At 42.6% G+C, this 15429-nt stretch overlaps 1 protein-coding gene across 2 annotated transcripts in view; it reads left to right on the forward strand.

Moving 5' to 3' along the window:
• Nucleotides 1-881: 881 nt before the first annotated feature.
• The window catches only part of FAM3C (FAM3 metabolism regulating signaling molecule C), a 32396-nt gene continuing 17848 nt past the window's right edge, over nt 882-15429 (forward strand). The window contains exon 1 of one of the 2 annotated variants that reach the window (XM_075493234.1): nt 882-1022. The gene's annotated coding sequence lies outside the window, so the exon portion shown is untranslated. Of the gene's footprint in view, nt 1023-4810; nt 4913-15429 lie in introns of those variants that run through there. The other variant, XM_075493225.1, reaches the window with a different exon arrangement.

Below are 15429 nucleotides of genomic sequence, written 5' to 3' on the forward strand. Positions count from 1 at the left end.
CAGAGCACAGCCAAGGATAAAGAAGAGAAAGGGATAAAGGGATTACCTTTTCTTCTTACGCGGTAACACAGATCATCTCTGTCCTACTGATCAAAGTTTTTTTTTTAAAAAAAAGTTTGTTTGGTTGTTTGTTTTAAGCAGAAAACGCCTTTTCTGTTCGGTAACAGAAGATAACTTCTGCTGTGTTTGGGGGAAAAAAAAAAGGTGTTTAAAAGAAAACAAGCATAAACATTTCAAACAGCCTCCCAGTCCCTCCCGGCCCGGGGCACCAGGCTGGCTTTTGGGCACACCTAGCACCCTCAGTCGTTCACTCGTGGATGCGTGGCTGCGGATGTACACACGCAAGAGATATTTTTAATATCAGCCTCCATTAAATGACCCTAAAAGCTGCAGTCCTGAGCGGCCCTTCCTACGCGAGGCGCCTGCGCCCTGCCAGCCAGGGCTGACCCGTACCCGGTCTCTTCACGGCGCCCGAGAGCACGGCCCGGAGGGCGCGGGGCAGGTGCAGGGGAGCCCCGCCGCCCCGCGGGACGGCAGCCACCAGCGCTGGCCCTGGGGCCCTCGCAGGAGCCCGCCCCGCGCTGCGGCCCTGCGGGGCGGCGGTGGCCCGCCCAGCCCAGGCGACCCGCCTGCGGGGCGTTCGGGGGGCGCGTAAAGACCCCGGGGGCAGCGGGAAGGGGTCTGGCCCCGCGCCGGGCGGGCCCTGCCGTGCCTTTCGCGCACCCCGCCCGTGTCGAACCGGGACGGCCCCTCCGGTTGCGGCGGGAGGGAAGCGGGGGCGCCCCGGGGGCGCGCGGGGAGGCTGGGGGCGGGCGGGGGCGCGGCTGTGGGGCGGTGCCGCGGCGGGCCCGGTCCGCCACCGGTAGGGGGCGGGCGCGCCGCCTCCGCGCCTTCCTCTGCCTCTGCAGCGGCGGTGGCTCCGCTCGCTTCCTGCTCGGTCGCCGGCGGGCGGGCCGGGGCAGCCTGCGCGGCGCGGCCGCTGAGGGGACGCTGCGCGACGTGCCCGTGCCGGTGCCGCCCAGGTAGGGGCTCGCGTTCTGTGCGGGGCTGTGCGCGGGGGCAGCCGCCTGCCCCTGCCCCTCCCGCCGCTGGCTCCGCCGCCCGGGCGCGCAGCGCTCTCCTCTGCGCGGGGCAGCCGCGCCGCGCCAGGCTGGCGCTGGCCGCCTGCCCGTGCCTCCGCCGCCGGCTTCCCCCGGCGGTGCAACTTCCCCGGGCCGCCTGGCCCTTCCCCCGTCCCCTCCCGCCCGGGAGCTCCCACCGGGAGGGGTGAGGCGGGCCGGCGCCCGGGGTGCGGGGCAGGGCAGAGCCGGGCGGCACCCCCGTCCCCCGGGGCCCCTCGGAGCGAGCGGCCGGGCGGCGAGCGGGACGGGGGTCTCCCCTCCCCCCTTCCCGTTCCCTTCCTCGTCTCCGTCGGCCCGGCACGGCGAGGGGGCTGGCGGCCGGGCTGGCGGTTGCGGCGGTGGTGCGGCACCAGCGGCTGCTCTCGCCCCGTGCCGGAGCGAGCGCCGGGTGCTGGGGGTGCGCTGGCCGCGCCGGAGGCAGGGGGCTGGTCTCCCGCGCGGCTGGGTGGCGGGTCACGGACGTTGTTGGCAGACGGGTTTTGAGGCTCGGCTCCTGTTCAACTGGCCCACTAAATACGCCGTTACAGGGAACTGCTAAGGGGAATGTGCTGTGCGTCCTGGTTTGCGGAGAGATGCCTGTCGAAGCAGTCCGTGTTCCTTCGGTTTCTAGCCTCTGAGTTGCTGAAGTAGGAAAAAATGTAGTAATTCTATACTTTTTTTTTTTTTGGTAGGTAAGTGCTACCATATCTTAAGTTACTTTTTTGCTTGAGCTGCCGAGGGGCTGTGTAACTCACCTGATTTCTTGATCTTTCCATTTTTTTCACATTTAAAAGAGGTTAAATGATAACGTAGTAACTCCGGACTTTTACAAAGATCTTTGCATATAGCAGGTATTCTTTGTAATATTGTGTGTGCCCCATAACACTGCGCAGGCTTAGGGCCCGTTCTTTGCTGCTGAACCTAGTTGGCTGGTCCTCTTCTTTTAACAAAGTATTTATTTAATACTAATAGGAGAATTATTTAGGAAAAGAAACCCCCAGAAATGGCTGGCTAATGACTGTGCACAACAGTCTCTTTTTTTTTTTTTTTTTTTAAAAAATCCCATGAAACTAATCAAGGTATGAATGTCTTCATTAACACATATTTGCCCCTAGGGATTCCTTTAAGTATGAAGAAATCTTTTTCATCTGTTGGTTTGCATAGTTATCTGTGTGGCAGAACAAGTTTTGTAACTTGCTTTAAGCCTACAGGTAGGCTCTGCAGAAGCTAATAGCTTGGCATTCTCGTGCAATAACATCTAATCACTTTGGGATGGAGGAGGCACCTGGTTTGTTGCAGGCCATTGCTTCCATCCCTTTCCAACAGTCCTGACCATTTCACCCAGTAAGAGTGCAGAGTAAATCGTTACAAAAGTCACCTCACGGTACCCACAAGTTACTGCCTAGCCTCTCTACGTGCAGCCTGAGTGCTTCAGGAAATATGTGCTCCATGTTTAATGAGATTTTTCTCAGCACTTTAAGAGAAGAGTGATAATATAGAAAGAGTGTGAGAATTTAATGAATTTTGGCAAGCTAATATTTAAAAAGTGAACTGTTACTACTGAGTGTTTAGTTCATGGTTTTGCTCAGAATATTAACATAATATATGGAAAAGGGATTTTTTTCCTGTAAGATCACAAGATGGATCAGTACTATGTAAGTTGCAAAAAATACCAATTTGCTTACAAATTATTTAATGGCCTAAAGATAAGGTGTCCATAAGACGAATCTGCAGCAGACAGAGAGAACTTGTTCCTTAGGATTTAAATTGTTCAAAGAGAAGTTGTTATTCAAATAGAACTTAGTTTCTGATTTTTAAACCTACAGTTCCAATGAAGTCAGAGGGTTGACGTGTCAGTGTAAGGGCTGCAAGTCTTACCACTTATGTCGGTGATCGGTATCTCTATGAGCCCTAATATAAGTGATATATGTGTTCAGTTTTGAGATTTTCACTAAAATCTGCTGAGAAAGTTTGGAATTTAAGGCATAATTATTGTAAACCTGTGTGTTTTCTCTGCCAGTGGCCAGCTGCACAACCCTGTGACAATCGTTTTGCTGTCACTAGCACTGGAATTATTGTAATTGTTTCACAGTTTAGAATGATCCCTCTGGGAAGTCTTACATTGATCTGAAACCAAGACTGTCCATAAATTCTCAGGATTACTTTAGGAAAAATGTAATCTGCAATAGTGTCAGAAATCTTAGAGACTTACAATAGGACTTCATGAGATGGCTGAGCAAATCTAACAGCCTGATGCTGCTGTGCTTTGCCTCCCGACACTCCTAAAAGTTGTCTGCTAATCTGGCAGAAGTTACATTAATTCTCTTCTATTAGGTTAGCTTTCCTTAGAGAGGAAACTCATGTGGCCTGGGCTGGAGAAATGATGAGTGGGGCTGGAGCAACCTGGCAGGTGAGCTCACCTATAATAAATTTTCATGCTTCCTAGTACTATCCAGGCCTGAGGCCCAGCAACAACATGAAAGACTGGTGACAAGGGAGTGACTTTACACTGGTATTGCTGCTTGAAACCTCACTTCTTAGCACCAGAATTTTCAACTCAGATGGACGTTAAAGCATCTGTAACCTTTAGATAGGTGCTCCTGGCTTTCTACTTCATCATCTAAAATGCTGTGTCTAACCATAAATCCAAGCATAGGCTCCTCATGCTTTTCTTAATGATAAATGCACCCCAAGAGGACTTTAGGATTTTTTTTTCTTAAAAGAATAAAATATTTTTCTGGATAATTTGTAGTTCTGATTCTGCCCTCTAATTTGTTTGCATCTGCCTGCGTCTTGATGTTATCCACAAATTTAAAAAGCTTGTCCCTATTCGGTAGTCCAAGTCATTGATGACAATATTAAATATTATTTTACCCAGGCTTCCTGAAATCCAGTCACACTTAAGTTTTCACAGGGAGCTATCAATAGTTACTCCTTTGGAACTGTTCAACTGTTTTTGCTCCCCATATACAGTACCATGTTTCTATGATACAAAAATAGTTTATATTTTCATTTGCAGACAGAGCTGCAACTTAGCTTTTTCCAGCTCTTGTTAGAGCTCAGTGCCAAGAGGATATGGGAGAGGGGAGAAACTTTGGAAGACTATCAGGACAGAGGGAGCTGCTGGAGTAAACTCTGCCCTGCATTTAATGTGCACTGCTGTTGAGTCAGTTTTAATGGCAGAAAGTTGCACAATGTGTTTGTATGTACAAAAACATGGTAGTTCTCATAAGAGTCTAGTTAAAATCTTAATTAACATCAAAATAGATGACACACACAGTCTTTATTCATAAGACTTGCTTCCTTCTTAATGACTGGCTAACTTCTTTCCCTTCTCCCACCCTCTCTCCAATTTTCTTTTATCTAAGGAGAAAGTAACCATCTCCTAGTAGCAAAGACTTTTTTTCTTAATCTGTTCTGGTATCACCAGTTAATGAGTCATCATTTCACAAACATTTAAGCTGGTATAAGCTGGTACTACCACTGCTAGAAAGCTGCTGACCTGCTGCCAGACACTTATTTCTGCTTTTGGATCAGCCCAGATGTTATTGCAAGTACTAGGTGAGGTGGTTGAGGGAATTGCCGTGGCTGTTTGCTTGCTTGCTGGTCAGCTGAACATCAGTGACACCTGAATGGTTTTGGAACTGCATTTGAATCGGTTCAGGTAGAAGTTTATTGCAGGAATTTCTGTAATAATTAGTGAATTTCTTTTACAACAGTGTGTTCCAGAGAGGCATGGCATCAGGAGTTGTTACAGTATACAGTGATTGCATATCAGCATCTTCATGTCAGCTGTGCATAGAATCTCAGTGGTAAGCTCGCTGTGGTAAGCACCCTTCTGTCACTGAGGGATGCTGTTCCTCAAATTAGTTTACACGTACTTAATGTTGCAAACTTGTCCATAGGTGATGACATGCAGTAACTTGCTATCCCACATAACTAATTTTTCCCGCTTATGATGATCCTTAGATTTTAAAATCTCAAAGGATGTAAGATGGCTGTGTTGACTTTTAGTTAGTGGGTTGTGTACCAATTTTTAACTAAATATTGAAGTATACAAAGTATATATATCCATAAAAATACAAAGAGAATAAATTGCCCCTAGATTTTTTTTTTTGCTGTGAAATTAATTCTTCTTAGATATGGCTTATTTGTTTCATACTGGTTGCTAGAATATTGCACTCAGCCAGGAGGTAGGTTATGGGTCTTTGTTCTAATACCTTCATGCTCAGAAACCAGTCTAGAGACTGCAATTTTTGTTGCTGTCTTTGTGTCTTCAGTAGGAAGAAGTGAGTCACTCTAGAGCTGTTAAGAATCATGCGACTGACTGACTTCCTCTTCATTTCTGAGTGTCTTCCACCTCATCACTCACAAATGATGGCCTGTCCAGTGCTAATACAGACCAGTAGCAATGACTTGCCTGTACCACAGGAGCGCTGCAATTCTGCGTGCATCATGCAGCATGGAGGTTATTAGTTGCCGACGGCAGTCTCATATCTGCAATATGATCCAACCCTGCAGTGTCCTGTAGGCATAGTGTGGCCCCTCTGCGTCTTGGGCCTGCTGCGCTGCCGCTACCCCTTCTTCCCCTGAGCTGACGTGTGATGCTTTCTCTGCAGGGTGCTTCCCTCAGCCAGTGACACTCCTTTTCTGTCCTGCAAAAGACTAAAGCCAAGTGCTGCCTCACATGGGAGATGAGTGGATGAGAAGGTGCTCTGTGGTGGAGCAGGGGTTTCTGTATCCCTTTGAGCAAGAGGAAGGAGAGATACTAACAGTGCTCTACGCACTGGTTGTCACCTGGGAGTACTTTCCCCAGAGGCACATCCCAGATTCATGTTGAGATCGGCTTGCTCCTGAGCAAAGGTTAAAACTCCTTTCCAATGTGCAGCCTCAGATCATGCTGAGCTTTTTTTAAAGAAGCTTAGATGCTTGGTAGTATCATAGTATTGTTTTTGGCAGCAGCGTGTGGTGGTGTCCCTTGCTACTATTGGTACCCTTGATCCTCTCTGCCTTCCAAAGTACATAGGAGCTCTGTGCCTCGCTGTGTCTGTGGTCTTGGTGTGCAGCTGTGTGATGAGGTTGATGTAGTGGTCTGTGCAGTAAATGAATCTCACCCATAAGATGATGATCTAATTCTGACATCTCAAAGCTACTATCTTTAAGAGTCTGGTTTTGCTTGGGGAGAAGAATAGTGCACAGGAGCAGATTGGTCTTCCTGCAGTAAGCTTGGACCTATAGAGGAAGTATTTGTAATGCTCCTTTCCTGTTCTGCTTGCTTGCTTTTGATAACTTTATTTAAAATGGGCGCCAGTGTGAAGTGACGAGCTGTAACCATAGCCTCAAATAAATTTCTGCAATGGTCTTGTGTGGTTATATCAAGTCATAGTAATTATATGTATGTTAATTGTCCTTGAGACCCATAACCTTTTTGTATGGTAGTTCTATTGAGAATTGCTGTAGGGGGGCAGGATAAGATGCATGGTAGTGATGCATTACTCTGATAACAGGCTTGGTATTTTTTTATTGATAGAAAGATGTGAAAGCTGTTGTACATTTGAAACATCTACTAGATTCTGGCAACACCTTGTTTCGAGTGAGACCTGGTGATCTTGCAGATAAATGTGTTGCAAAGCTTTATTTACTCCTTCCTGTTGTGGCAAGACTCAGCAGACTTTGCTGTCTTATGAAATCGAGGTGGTAATTTTTTTCTTAAAAAAAAAAAGTCAGAAAACAAATCAGTGGTTTTGAATTTTGGAACAGGTGGTAATTGTGGCAGTGCTTCAGGTACGAAATAGTTTGTTCGTCATTTGATAGAAGAAAATGTTAAACCTCACTCTCTTAAATCTCTATTGTGAGATTTATGTACTTCTATGTGATGAAGTTGGAAAGCAAGTGGGTGAATGAGGTTCAGCAATTTGTCCTTGAGGATTTTATCTTTCTGAATTTCTCTACATGGTTTTATCCAACCCTATGAAATACAGGGCTAAGATTCTCTTTAATAGGTACATCAGCAGCAATGGTACCATTTATTTTATCACATATAAATGGTATGGATTTTAGGGACAGTAAATTAAATCCTGTTTTTAAATATATGGACCAGTAAATTTTGTGTAATATTTGGGAAGAGTCTTCAACGTATGGATTGGGTGCTTATGAGGTTTGGGGTTTTTTTTGTTTGTTTTAATTGCAAAAGGAATGTGGATTGCGTTTCATTCTCAGTGGGAAGAATGCCTTAGTACTTTTATCTCAGGCTTCCCAGGATTCAGGAGAATTTTTCTGTGTTTGAGACTGACTAGTTTGTGTGTTGCCTAAGGTGAAAGTACTGGATTGATGCCACTAGCAAAAGCTTGAATGGTCAGTGATTTGACATGTCGTTTGGGAAATGTTTGTTTTGTACATGGGGTATCAAAACACTGGCATAATGCTTCTTCTCACATATATTTCCTTTCTTAGAAGTGAAACCACATAGCAGTATTTGCGACATAGGGCATGCAGTGGTGGCTGAATTACCTATTTTTAATGTGGAATAAGTTTGGGTTTCATTTGCTAAATTTATCTGGGTTTCATTTGCAGTTGATAGAAGAAAAAAAGTTTTAACAGGCAAATGCTTTGGGTCTAATTCAGTGTTGTCAGAATAGCAAGCTGAATCTTACATGTATATGGAAGAATACAATGCAGGTGGTATCATTTTTGTAAGAAGTTAATAATTATACTTCATGGTAGTATTTGTCTCAGAGGAGAAAAAAAATACATATCCGGAGCCTGTAAGTTGTTCTGTGTGGACAAACCTTTTGCCTGTGTGGAGTTCTGCCATAACCACAAGGCACTCGTATGGATGTAGGAGTGCCTGTAGGGAACAACTACTTGGGTCACACCCTGTGTCATCAGAAGATGCAGATGGTACATGATTATACAATAAAATTGAACTACAGTAGTTACTTTTTTAAAGATATAATTCTTTTCTGTGTGTGCCCTTCACCAGTTTCAAATTAAATGAGTTTTGTAAACATAGTGGGAAAACTATGCATAGTCTAGCAGAAAGGTAAGCAGTCATCTGGGTAAGGAAATGCATCCGGTATTTGAATAAAATGATCATACTAGAAGCCTAGATTCCTACTCAGATTTAGACTTGGAATGATTTCGACTGTCTCAGCTGTTTGGTCTGTGGCATGTAATTCAGGTTGGCATAACCACTGGTTTAAAACCAGAGCTCACATAAGAATAGCTAATGCTGTCCCTGACATATCTAATTCACTGTGTAATTTTAAGTAGAAAACCACCGCCACCCTGAACTGCTTGAAAACAACAGACTGAAATATCTATTAACAGAGGCTGGATTAAACAAAATGTTGTTTCACTGATTGCATTTTACCAGGTATGAAAAGGTAAAATGGCTTTTTTTAGCTGTTCTCTGACAGGAAAAAAATGGATCTGATAATCATTGAGGAAGGCAGTTTGTGCTACAAAAAATAAACACCATCTTAATCTACTCATTACTCAGAAATAAAAATAAAAGCTCAAGCCTTTTTTCTTTCTTTGGTACTAAGTAATTTTGAATGCTTATCTAATTGTAGTACAGTGTACTTGGTATGCTATTCATGTTAACAGTAAATACAGATAAAAACAGGTACAACATTATTTGACTATTTTTGAAAGTACACAAACTTCTAAATCCTGCTTGGGGGAAACAATTTCACTTTGAATTTAATTCAAAGCATCTCAGGCTGATACAGATTTAGTATTACATATCTGGCTACAGATTTGCACAGATTAGTGTAGAAATAGGAGGTTAATATTGAAGGGGACACTAACGCGCACCTTGTAGACTGCCTAGGTTAAGAAAACCTGTCTTGTATTTTTCCAGACTTTTATGATGATTTACAGTCTTCATTTGTATTTCTTGTTTATCCTTGTAGCTGGAAAGTTGTTTTTCTTCAACATTATAGCTACAAATATATAGGCAGCAACCAGTGTATATTGGGAACGGTCCATCTCAGCATCTTTTAAAACTTAAAAAAAAAAAAAAATTACACCTTGGAGGTAAGAGACAAAAGTGGCTGTTCCTTACTTCTCTCTTTGCTTTCTGTCCTGGTTTCAGCTAAGATAGAGTTAATTTTCTTTATAGTGGCTGGTATGGGGCTATGTTTTGGATTTGTGCTGAAAACAGTGTTGATAATACAGAGATGTTTTAGTTGTTGCTGCACTAGGCAAGGACTTTTCAGCTTCCCATGCTCTGCCAGGTGCAGAAGAGGTTGGGAGGGGACACAGCCAGGATAGTTGATCCAAACTGACCAAAGAGGTATTCTGTACCATATGGCGTCATGCTCAGTATATAAAGCTGGGGAAGAAGAAGGAAGGGGGGGACGTTCGGAGTGATGCTGTTTGTCTTCCCAAGTCACGATTATGCGTGATGGAGCCCTGCTTTCCTGGAGATGGCTGAACACCTGCCTGCCCATGGGAAGAAGTGAATGAATTCCTTGCTTTGTTTCGCTTGCGTGCACGGCTTTTGCTTTACCTATTAGACTGTTTTCATCTCAACCCTCGAGTTTTCTTACTTTTGCTCTTCTGATTCTCTCCCCCATCCCACCAGGGGGGAGCGAGCGAGCGGCTGCCTGGTGCTTAGTTGCCGGCTGGGACTAAAACACGACACTTTCCCAGTTCCTTGCAAAGCAAACCTGATTCTTTTAGCCCTTAGTTGTTTTATTTAGGTCATGTAATTGTTACCTAGATTCTTACATTTTGGGGATTATGCTTTAAGATAGATTTAGGAAAAAACTACATATGAGTCTCAATTAAAAGTCTAGATAGCACATTGAGCAGAGCAGAATAATGTTTTTTGTTTCACACACGGTGATCCTATTGGTACGGTTCACAATGAGCAGTTACACTTTTGCAGCAGTACCACATCGTTGACCCCAATATTAGAGAGCTGCTGTAATCTCTCAGATCCTTTTCTTCATTACTGCTGCCTGTTTTGCCACACTTGATGTCGGTTTTGAAGTGTATTACCTTCTGTTTTATTAAATACCATTGTTGATTTTGGAACTTTTCTCTAACCAGCTAAGGTCAGAATTCTAAATTATCTTGACCTTCTAAATTCTTGCCTCTCATCGTTGCTTGTTTTTGTGTGCCCGTTTCATAAGTATAATCTATGCACACTATCAAATTGCTAATAGAAATACCATTATCCTGGGAATGAAGTAGGCTAATCTGCATGTTTCATTATTATCCATAAAAGTATTTATTACAATCGTATTTGAAAAACCCTTATAAACAGAAGTACATTGCAAGTGGCCAAAGCTTTCACCTGCCCTAAGTAGGGCAGAGGCTGTTCCCGAGTGACGTGCCCTACGTTGTGTCCCCCATGGTACCGTCTCTGGGCAAGAGTGTTGAGCAAGGCTGATAAAGAATTGACCAAATTGAATTGCATTCAGCTCGGGACTGAAATCTGGACTTCGTTCAGTGTTGTGTCAGTGTGGCAGTATTAAGAACTATTTGTGTGTTTGTGCGTATTTTATCAATTACTTTACTCACCTCAATACAACTTCCTCTTGCACTTTGATTCTAAGAAGAAAACTTGCTTGATGACCATCATATCTAATACATGAATGTGGAAAGAACTCAATGTTGGCATGTTAGAAACTTTGGATCATCTAATAAAACATGATGATGATTTCCTTGGCAGGATTATAGGCTTGTAGTTTTCCTAAATGAAGTTATAATATAAGCTCCCTGTGTGAAGTACCTTCCTCAAGAGACATAGGTCACTTTTAAAGGCAAGTATCTGCTGCTTTTTTGATTGAAGCTAGTTTTAGTATGTGCAGTAGCTATGTGGATGTATGTACTAAATTTGTCAGATTTGCGTTGAGTCTGTCATCCTCACACAAGTTAATCAACATGTAGAGCAGAGTGGGGGAAAGCCCTTTTCTCTCTTCCTTTTTTTTATTGTAAGCTGCTGTTTTCTGTTTTTCTTCTACTTTGGTTATGTTGCCATATGTATAGCATTTTGGGGTCTCATGGAGGTTGCTTGGAATGGCTTTGATGCTAGAAATCACAACATCTGGAAATTGTCCCTGCCTTGGGACAAAATACAATGCACAAGGATGGGTGGAGCAGAAAAAAGCAACCAGTAACCTCAGCTCCCAACTGCCTTTCCACATATCCACTCCCTAGTAGTTTGCATCCAGAGTAAATAACTCTCTTCTGCACGGATAGACATGCAGCTCCATGCAGGGAACTGGGCAATGACATGCCAGCGTTCAAAAAGAATTTATAACCTGTAACTTCTTGTCTTCTCTGGTTCAGTGAGCTGTCTACCTTTTCCTTCCTACTCTTGAGGGGTTGAGCAACCCATGTGCTGGGCCGTGCTGAAAGAGCAATTTCTGAATTTGCTAATCTGGCAGCACCCGCTTCCTGCTTGTCTGCTGGTTTTTTCTTACTTTTGTCATTGAGAGATGTTCTGCCAGTTCAGAGAGAACTTTCTACATCAGTTTAACAAAGCATTCCCTTCTTTGTTTTCTACTATTCAGTATTTCACAGCTTTACATACTGGAATTTTACCATCTGGCTGGACCAGCGTGGCTGGCTGGCTGAGCTCGGCTGAAGGTTAGCATCATCGAAGCCTTATAAGAAAAATATCTGCCAGCTACTGACAAGAAGCCTGACTTTACCAGCCTGTAGACCACAACCTCTTTGTAGTTTTGTGCTCTTTATTGAGGATGTGTATATGGCTTACTGTAGTTGAGAGGTCACTGGTCCAAACGTCTTGCCACTGATTGTTCTCGGGAATGCTGGCTCCTGTGACCTGGCGACGACAGGCAGCAGGGTTCAGAAAGCTCTTCGACAGATGTGGTTGTTGCTGAGGGAAGATATGTCTGCACCTTTAGCATTGAGTGAGACCATAGCAAAGGAGAGCATGCTCCTCCAGCCTCATGAAGAGTTGCACAAGATGCCTTTGATGGCATTTTAAACTTCCGACCTCAGAAATTTAATAAAATAGCTGAAATTGACAGTGATATTCATCTTGTGAACGAATGCATGTGCCACGTGCAGATATTTGACTATGCTGATTGTAACTAGAATTTGTTCTGACTTATAACACCTTTATTTCTGTCCATGATAGATGTAAACCTGCAGTTTGCCACACCTCTCCTTCCAGTAGGCCACCCTGGGGAATAACAATGTCCTTTCTCTTGACATAGAGGAAAACCAGCATCTGAAGGCACTTAGGTTCTTCTGTGGATAGCTTCTTGTTTCAAGGCACTTGATGCTGCACGTGAGGGATTTTTTGATTTCTTTCCACTGCCCAAGTTTTAGACCTTGACTGATAAACTTCTTAAGTTCTGCACTAAGAAAACAATCTGAAGAAAAAGAAAATCCATGTTTCACAGTCATGCAATATAATGCTTCCCAAAACAGCCATTTTACTTTGTGACTTGTAGATGTTGATTGCTTCTGTTGCCTGTTTTGTGGTGCTCTTCCTTGGCCTTTGCGTCTGTATAGGGTTCTGCTGTACTCATCAGGGGGCTGCCTATAGACCCTGCTATAGGCTGCACCTCCTGCCTCAGTCTCTGACCAGTGAGTGATAAATGTGAGCCTTGTTGTACTGCCTGACAGGGAGAAATTATGTTAATGTAGTAATAAAATAATTATTTATATTACTGGACATTCATAAGTCAAGAAGATACTTAGGTTGTAATTCTGCTGCCTCTGCTTCATGGAATCTTAGGTCAAAGAGGAGAAAAGTAGTGACTGGATTTTTTTAGCCCATTCCTAAAGCAATCAAAGGAATATTGTTGCTACTGTTTTTGTTCATCTGAGTCTGGTCAAACTCAGTTGTGGTCCTGTGTTGTGTTGTTTGGTTTTTTTTTTTTTTTTTTTTTTAAATATCCTAAAATATGCACTATTAGAGATTGCAAATCGATTTTTATATCACTTCTGTAATTCCAATTATGAGGTCTACTACTAAAGATGTGGAGTAATGGTCTATAAGCATTCCTAAGGGCTCATGGGCTGTCCTATTTTATTCCTGTTCTGTCTTGAATTAAAAAAAAAAATTCTAAGATAATACTGTATAGGAAAAGGACTTGGCGTTCATAAATTATTCTCTTGCAGCTGGAAAATGCTGTGCAATGTTTGTCTGTACTGTAGCATTCTTATATCTGTTTTCTAGATCAAAACCCATAATTTTTTGGTATGTTCTAATTTAGGAAAAGAATCTCTAAATCACTTTTAAAATTCCTTTCAAGTTGAGGCATAACACGCTCATTTTTACTTTTTCTAAATGAAAAACATGTCACACTTTAAAAATTTATCTTATCTGTTGTGTATTTGTTGATTGCAACAAATAATGACCACTGAGATGAGCGGATAGGGATGTTGGGATAAAGGCATTCTGCAGGCAAGGTTGGATCATGTGATCGTTCGACTTTTGGTTTTGGTTTTGTTCATATTCTTGCTTTCATGCTTCGAATTTGTTATGTGTTTTTGTTTATAGTAAAGCAAAAGGAGAAACTTTTTTTTCAGTGCTGACTTAAAACAAGCTTGTGGTTGTTCAAGCTACAGACGGTGTTTGTTTTAATGCTGATATATTTCCGGGGGTGGGGAGGGGAGAGAAAGGAGCTCAGAATAATTCTGTTCACAGACCTTGAAATAAAATTAGTTTATCTGCCCTGGCAGATAAACTTTGCCTTTTTATAAGACACATAAATACTAGCTTTTCACTGAAAGATGATGTTATATATGGATATAATATATGTGGCTATAAATATAATGGATATATTATGTCCATAATATGCTATGAGATTTCCCTTGTAGTACAACCTTAGCATTCAAAAATATTTCTCTGCTTCTCAAACTTAGATACTTATTTTCAAATTCTTGTGGAGTAGAAATAAATATTTCTATACTTGTATTTGGTTTTTCCTGTTTATTTCTCTGCTGACCATTTTCTTGGAAACTTTAAGCAGTAGAGCACAATGACTGTGTCTTTGGCAAAGAGGATCTGAACACAAATCACTGAATTTACAGATACTGAGTTAAGTGAAGGCAAAAGGTTGTTTATGTAATACCAATTTTTCCTCCCTAGCATAGACCATGAGAACTATGTGGGAGTTTTGGTGATGATCTTCAAGTGATTTGCACTTCCTGACTTCTAGTAACAATAGTTTTTCAAATAATTTCTAAAGATAATGTTTTTGATGGTTTTTGAAGTCATGACATAGGCCTGCAGAGTGTTAGGGATGCTGTAGCTTTTGTGATGGGGGGTGTGGGACGGCTACTTGGGTTAGAATTATAGTTTATTACATATTTTCAAATTCGTCCTTAGTGTAGATGATCCAACAAGATCCTTGAATGCCAATAGTTTTTCTTTTGCCATATTAAATGTAAGTAGTTATGCAGCAAAATGCAAATTCAGAAATAGATTTTTTTTTTTTTTTAAATCCAAAAGGGAAGTACTGATTACAGACTGTTATTTGTCTGAATGCCTCATGTATTTTTGAAAGTAACTGAGGGCTCTTTCTTACTTATGATAAGAACAGAAGAAAAGAGATAGAATAGTTCAGGTAGTGTACTGTTTTCAAGCAAATTCTAATTTCAGTTCATTTAAAAAAATTTTTTTACGTGCTTAATCTACTTAAATGTTGTAAAACAAATTACTGTGTTTCTAATAGATATGTAGTATTTCATTAGTAAAGATTACGGTGTTTGCCAAACCTGATTTGCGTAGATACCACGTCAGTGCCGGGAGTGCCAAGTGGCTGTACGTGGTCATCTTTGCTTTGCTCTTCTTGAATCGGGAGTAGGGGGAAACTTGAGACAGAAGATGTCCAGGCTCGGTTGCAGCATGGGCCCACCGTGGCTGAGCATGACCTTGGTGCAGAGCCAGCAGCAGCTGTGGCTATGCAGGCAGAGGGCAAGAGATTTGGTACAGCCCAGGGACGAGGGGTTGATTGAGGAGAAGCTGGTAGCAGCCTTTGAACAGAGTCTGTGTAGGTTGTGGCCCGTTTTGACTTTACGTGGTGGCAAGCTCTTCTCAAGAAGAAACTTTTGGGTGCTTACGTGGTGTTTGCTCAGAGGCAATGGTTTTCAGTTTATTCTGAAATAGTCTCAGTTCTAGGGTTGGTGGTTCTGTCACCATTGACCATCATGTGAATCTTCTGGGTGCTGCTATGAGTGACAAATGTGTTACTACATTTCTGTAATGCATAGATTAAAGTATTAGAATAACCTTCTTTCAGTTCCATTGAATGCAGTTTATGCAGTATCCCAAAGGCCAAAATGCTTAAATCTTTGCTCTCCAAAGCGTAGTTTGCTATATTATGTTGCC

Source organism: Mycteria americana, chromosome 1 (assembly GCF_035582795.1).
Source record: "Mycteria americana isolate JAX WOST 10 ecotype Jacksonville Zoo and Gardens chromosome 1, USCA_MyAme_1.0, whole genome shotgun sequence".
Lineage (NCBI taxonomy): Eukaryota > Metazoa > Chordata > Aves > Ciconiiformes > Ciconiidae > Mycteria > Mycteria americana.